The sequence below is a fragment of the Astatotilapia calliptera genome, chromosome 2, assembly GCF_900246225.1.
Source record: "Astatotilapia calliptera chromosome 2, fAstCal1.2, whole genome shotgun sequence".
NCBI classification, from domain to species: Eukaryota; Metazoa; Chordata; class Actinopteri; order Cichliformes; family Cichlidae; genus Astatotilapia; species Astatotilapia calliptera.
In genome coordinates this window covers 30,446,699-30,453,747 of record NC_039303.1, presented here as the reverse complement: position 1 = coordinate 30,453,747, position 7,049 = coordinate 30,446,699, and the positions used below count along the sequence as shown (strand labels likewise).

The following is a 7,049-nucleotide window of genomic DNA, read 5'->3' as shown; positions in this document are numbered from 1 at the left end:
CGTGCATCAAGGAAGACAAGAATGTTTTACCATTTTTCACATCTTTTACTGGCAGCTTTCAGATTTAGAATTCAGGTTTAGGGATTGATCTTGTATGGTTTCATTAGGATAAACATTTGTTAGGCTGTTAGCAGTTAAGAAATAAAGCTGCAGGGAATTTACAAATGTAATGCTTGTACAATAACACAATGCAATGTCGAGTTTGATTCTCCATTCTAAGCAGTGATTGTCAGTGAAATGTTTTGAATATTTCTTTAAAACGCTGCGAGTTTGCGTGTTCCCTGAGCGGCTGTTTGATGCAGTGTCCATATAAATGTCCCTCCTGACCCCTCCCCCATCTGAAAATAACTGGCGATGTATGCACCACTGCAAAGTGGTTGACTCACCTTGTGTTGTGTTTCAATTGACCTCTGGTGTGATGAGGTAAATGGTGTGTGTGTATGTGAGTGTGACAAATATAAATGTAATTATGCACATTGCATAAGCAGCAGTCACCGCAGTTCAACACATGAAGGCTTTTAAAAAATATTACACGTGTGCACGGAAACACGCGAGGGCCATAAATCATGAGATAGTTGTGCCAGAGCTTAGAGGTCGTGGTAATTTGATTTGGGAGAGGAAGATGAGAAGGGGTATGAGAGTGTATGGTGTGTGAGCTTGAGAAAACAAAAACCTGTCCTCTTTTTAAGCCTGTAAATGTTTTATTTCACTGCATTTTCTTCTCTTTTTTTTTTTTTCTCTTTTTTCATTCATTTTCCCTTGACCTCCCCTCCTCTCACTCTTCCCTACTTGCGTTAACTGATTCTGGCTCTTTTTACATGAGTAGGAAATGGGCTGAGGACACATTGATCTGTTTTCTGAACAGTCAACAGGCGTGCAGGTTTGCATACGCTGTGTAATGCACACAGATAGACACTCATGCTACCTCTCTCTGTTGCTCTGAGTCAAACAAACATGCAACCAATCCATCCTTAAACACAACGGCTCTAATTACTGCTGCACACAATCCATCTCTTTTGTCACCCCCCCCCCCCCCCTTCCCCAACCACCTCCAACAGTCTCCCCACCCACCACCTCTCTACATTTCACCTCAGCCCACAGGTGTTGGAAAAAATGTGTCTGCATGTATTTGTGTGTAACAAGGAGGTCAGTGTTGAGCATGTCGCTGTGAGGGAGTACAGTAAGGAGTGCTGCAATTGTCCAGTGAGAATGTGTTTTTTAGATGTTCTATTTAAAAAAAAAAAAAAAGGATGATGACTTCTCATTTAGGGGGATGTCACAAAAGGAACCACAGAGGGGGGTAAAGAGGGAGATTGGTGAGGAGAGCACAAACGGGATATAGACTGCTGTGAAAGGCATCATTGGTGGAGTCTGATGTGGAGTCATTTGAATGGATTGTTCTTATCGTGTGCCCTGTGTTTTAAATTGAAACTCCAGATGCCTAGACCAGTGGATAGTCATCCACTAGTCTAGGCTAGTGTCTATATGTATATATCTTGGTTATTTGCACTGTTAAAGGTGAAAACATGGACGTAGATCAGTGTGTACTTAGTGCACTGCTTGATTCCCTGTTCCACACTATTGATTGGCAGTTCTGTCAATGTCAGAAACAGCTACTCGTGTAAAGATTAAACCCTAAAACCTTAAGCATTTAAATTGGGACTGTCACAGTTAATGCTTTAATTCTCTGTCTTAATTTAAAATTAATGATATGTTAATTATATTTAATTGCATCCATCGTCGTTCCACTGTTTATCCCGCTGGGCATCTCGTGGGCATAATGAACTTTAAACAAAATTCAAACTCACTGTCATAGAGTCTATGTAACATTTATAAGACAGAAAAGCCCAGGCTCCAAAAAATATGAGCAATTAATTCGGGATTGCCAACTTACAGCTACTACTATCAGTGAGAATATTGACAGAGGCTGATGGCAGAGGTTACTAATATAATAATATAGTTACTAGATAGTGCTGATCTAATGATATAGATACAATAGTGTGCTCACTAGGGTGGCTGTGATGAAGGCTTAATTGAGTCAGTTTACAATTTCATGGTTATTTCCATACTTTTTTAGTTATTGTTTACTGTGTTCCTATTTTCATTATTCTGTTTGATTCTAAGGCTTTAGGTAATGTAAAGCAGTCCAACAGAAACTGGAAGAATATTTAAACTTAACTTTAACTTTAATTTTTTTTCCAAATAAAGTTTGTTGTTAAATGCATTGCCTCAGTCTATTGAACAATCTGTCTTTCTTTTTGCCAGCTGTCTTCTGAGAGAGGACAGCTGGCCTTAGATTACTAGTTTATGATTTTGTCATCTGTCATCTACCACACGAAACATAACTTTAAGGACATTCAAATGTCATGCTAATGCATTTTGAGATTTCTCAATTACGGTGTTTTGTAGGCGATAACGTCAAATTAGCAACAGCACCAAATGATAACACCTTGGCAGCTGTGTCTTACTCTGTATTCTTGCCTTAATCACAGGGTTGACGCTACAATGTGAGATGCTAGCTTCTCTATATGGCAAATTTCCAACACAAGTGCCAGTCTACCAGCTGAAGGGTAGAAAAGTATACTGTGTAATTTTCCTTCCAGTGTAACAGTTCTGTCTCCATGTCAGAGGTAAATTGTCATTTGTAGTGATAAAGTTATGGTATGTTCATAAATGCACATATCTCTCCTGCTTTGGGGGCACTCATATGGATCTTGCTGATCTGTAAAATGAAAGTAGCAGGAATTTAGGTTCAGAGAAGAGACTTGTACAAATAGAACTAAGATACAAGCCTGGATTACATTTGTAAATGTGAATGTTGTGGTGAAATCCTGATATTCACATTTTTTTGCTATGTTTAGAAAAAAATCTTTTCGCAGAAAAAAAGTTCCCTCTTTTTTGGTGTATTAGATTAGTTTGGTTAGCAATCATGGACGCGAAACACACATCTCTATACATCTCTGCAAGCATAAATTAGTTACAAATAATAATAACATATATCTATTAAATCCTACTTGTATTCTGTTTATATTTTGGCTTTACAGTGGACCAACCAGGAATTCTGTCATTTGGTGGCTGGAATTCCACACGAAAATTTCATGTTTCACTCTATTTTTTTTGCTAATTATGGCTCAAGACACAATAGAATTTCAGTTTCACTATAAGCTGTAAGCAGGTGTAACATCTGGGTTCAATTACTATTTCAAACTAGTAATTTGAGAGTGTAAATCATATCTTCCTAATATCATCTGTTGTTGAGTGGATGAATGCTGACTGAGATCTATCGCTGCTATCACTATCAGTAAAAACATTTCGTTTGACGCTGTCACCACAGTAATGACAGCAACACATTATCAGACAGCAGATGATATGCAGTGAAAGTTATCAGGATACAAACTGCTTTGTCAGGTAACTGTCATTTGGAAGCAACTTGGAAATTACAGCTGTGAATTTGTTGCCAACAGCAGTGGCCAGAATGAGAGAATGGATAGACATATTAACCCTTTAAAGCCGGTCGGAGCGGACACGCTCCATTTTGCGTAACTATTTTTAAATCCTGGTAGCTCTGTAACCACGTGAGCTAGAGCAATAATTTTTTTTCATATGAAACCGGAGGAGTTGTACTTACATCTTATGCCATCAGCTTGTCCTAAGTCACAGTTTCCTTCCACATATAGCTTTGCAAAAACTGCATAAAAAGCACTTGTAGCAACAAAAACATAATATTCCAGAAACACGCTTTGCCGATCCGATCAGCTGTTCATAACACTTCCTACGTCCATCAGCGTGAACTATCGCATGTCCGCCATGACCTGCTCGAAACCGGAAGTGTCGTTATTTTGCGGAAATGTAGTTTTTTACCATTGTGGCCTTATGAGCCTCTACTGGTGTTTTTAAAAGTTATCTTTGACTTTATGACTTTCTGTGTCGTTTCTGGGATGCTTAGAACTCATATTGCACTGCTCGAAATAGTTTGTTTTGATGCACATGCTGTTTTTTTTGCTAATTTGCATTATAATATTTCTTTTTGTTTTTCCTGCAGTATATGAAAATTGGTGTATTTCAAAAATAAAACTATGAAGACACTTAAAATAAATTTCCTGTGGTGGGAAACTATTTTGTGCAACTTTTTTGTATTTAAAGTTTTGAGGGATAAGCCTCTTAAATTTCTCTAACTAGAAATATATGTTAAAAAAACAAAAACAATTTTCAATTTTTTTGTAGTTTATTGCACTTTTTTGCAATTTATGTAATTACTATGCACTTAATGCAGACATATTATTAACATTTGGGCTGTAATGGTTGTATTGATGTAAATCAACTTGAAATGCTCCCAAAAATGGCACTACGGCATGTAAAAATATAATATAAGCTCTGGCGGACTTGGTTCTATGGTAGGTCTTAAAGGGTTAAAGGAAAGCAAAGGATGGAGGAGGAAGGGAATGAAATCTCAGACCTTGGCAAAGTCTGTGCCATGTTTTGCCAGTAATCTTTTAGCTGTTGTGTAAGGCCTTTGCCTCAACAAGCCCTAAGCTCTCTCTCTGTCATACACAGTGTGATTGTTTGCAGTTTTATTATTATACACAACAAAAATATACCTTCCATGCGTCTTTGCATGCAACAATGTGTTGATGAAACACATTCATGTGTGAGGACGCAGGAGCATTTGATGGCTAGATATTTGGCCCTTTCAGCATTTGTGTCGTGTTTAGATGGCGTTAAAGGAGATTGAGAGCACTGCCCCTCAGAGAACACCAATTAGAGTGAAGTAGGGCAATATGACACGTGACCTACACTTCAAAACAGTAACATCCACATATACACCAGCACAGTGAACACTAAACCAAAAATGTATGAGCTGTTGAGTAGTTTTCCTGAGTAAGTGTGTGTGTGTGTGTTCCTAATCCTATTACTGATCAGGCAGTGCACTCTAAGGAGGCAAAAAAGGAAGAGCGAGGGGTGAAAAAAAATAGAGTTAATTGTGCTTCTTGATCCTGTCTGTTGGTTTTTACCACCTTTGGGGAGAGTTTCCTACTAAATTACATATATTAGTATATATGCATAATTTAAAGACTTGCCACTGCTGTCAATAACAGTGTTTTCTCATACTAAGGTTTACTTTCAATGACAGGAGTTAATTTTAGTGACAGATAAGTTGTTATTTAAGCACAAACTAATCATTGTTCCCTCATTTAAGTGTTTCTTCCAGCACTTACTCTGTACTTAGGTGTCACACTAAACTGATCTCCCAGCACTTTTAAGAGGGAGACATAAGAGGAAAGAGAAATGTGAAAGAAGGGAAGCGAGATTAAAAAAGGAAGTATGGTGATGGGGTCTCTGGTGTCACCATAGTGCAGACGGTTGGGTGGAGGATGGGGGTAGTTATACCCTGAGCACTAATACACAAAACCACACACACACACACATAGACACACACACGCACGCACATTCAAGAACATACATTCTCAGTAAGATATTTATTAGCGACTAAGCTCTGTAGGCACCCATTATATGTATGCTTTTTATTTCATCATTCATTCCTTTCTTCTTCTTCTCCTCCTGCCTTTAGAGTCTGTTGGCAACCCCAAGGACTGCATGTTAAAAGTTTAGAAATGTGGCACAGCGTTCAGGGACAGTCCCTGGATTCCGAGGGTGCTTTTAATTATGCTAACTTATGCATCCTCAAGTCCTCTCCCCTCCCAAGACCCTAAATTGTTTCTCCTTTGTCACAATGAACGATCTTTCAAGTCCTTAATTGCATCTTGAGGAGAGAGAGAGCTTTTAAAAGGGCTGAGAGTGAGGAAACACATGTGTAACCCACAGAAGCCTTTTATCAAGTGCTGTGGTGAATAAATGCTGCACCTCCTTATGGGACCACAAACTATGTGTACTGCTGTTTTACTCACACAACTTTGTGTCGTCATGTATAAGCATTAACAGATAATATAAAAGATGATATTGATTTACTGTAATCAAGTTGTGTATAAAAATCAATCCTATATATTCAAGAATAATTCACTTGCAAAGTGTTGTAGGATCACACAAAGCTGCAGATTTTTATTCATTTATTTTTTGTTTCTCTACTTTGAAATTGAAATGTACGTGTTCTAGCACAGCTGTGTTTTATTTTACTGTTTAAGGAACAATGTTGCAAGTAAATAAAAAGACTATCGCATCATCTCAAATAGCAGAAGATTATCATGTAGTCGGTTTGACAGGTGATCCAGTTTTGCAGCACATAACAGACTAACACAATGGAAGAATGGTTTGATCATTTGGCAGCTTCGGCGTCTCTGTCCTTGCATTTCTTACACATCTGTCACCAGCATTGCTGCTATCAGGAGCTGAAAAACAACCAGCTTAATAAAAAAACATCCCTCGTGTTGTGTTTGAGGCTTGACCACGCCTGCACCGCCACTGGTTTAAAGTTGCAAAGTTTAAAACACGTGGATGACTTTTTAACAAATGAAGTACTGCTGAACTTTGTGGCTTATGCTGAGACATTTTGATTTTTATGAAAATGTTTTTGACGTTTTCCACAAAGTTGTCACTGATAAGCCCTAAACCCATGATAACCAAAGTTGACATATTTTTTTTGATTTTTTTGATTATTATTTAAAGGCAATAATAGGTCACAGTCAACTGAAATCAGCAGCAAGCTTACAAATGTGGTAGTGAGGTCATATCTCAGCAATGCTCAGAGCTATTACATCCAAACGTAATGCACAGACCCGGGACCACATTGTGAAGACTGTCTGTTTCCTATGAGTGCTTAAAGTCACGTTTCTAACACGATCACATTAAGTTGCCATGGTGACTGTGCCCTGCTGAACCGCTTGCCCCCTTCGTTGCTGCTCGCAGCTATGTTTTAATGAAGTTTTAATGAACTTTTAAGTTTTGTTTGCATACATGACTAAAAAAGTATCGTTGCTTATTAGAATGCAGGCAAGCACAAACACAAACCCTGCCACTTTTGATCAAATTAAAGCTGTCATCGCGTTAGATGCCATTCATCTTTCATCTTCAATTAGTCATCCATCATCCTTAAT

At 38.2% G+C, this 7,049-nt stretch overlaps 1 protein-coding gene across 1 annotated transcript in view; it reads left to right on the top strand.

Annotated features, from left to right (window-relative positions):
- The window catches only part of dock2 (dedicator of cytokinesis 2), a 97,643-nt gene that overhangs the window by 71,201 nt on the left and 19,393 nt on the right, over positions 1-7,049 (top strand). The gene's annotated exons all lie outside the window — the stretch shown is intronic.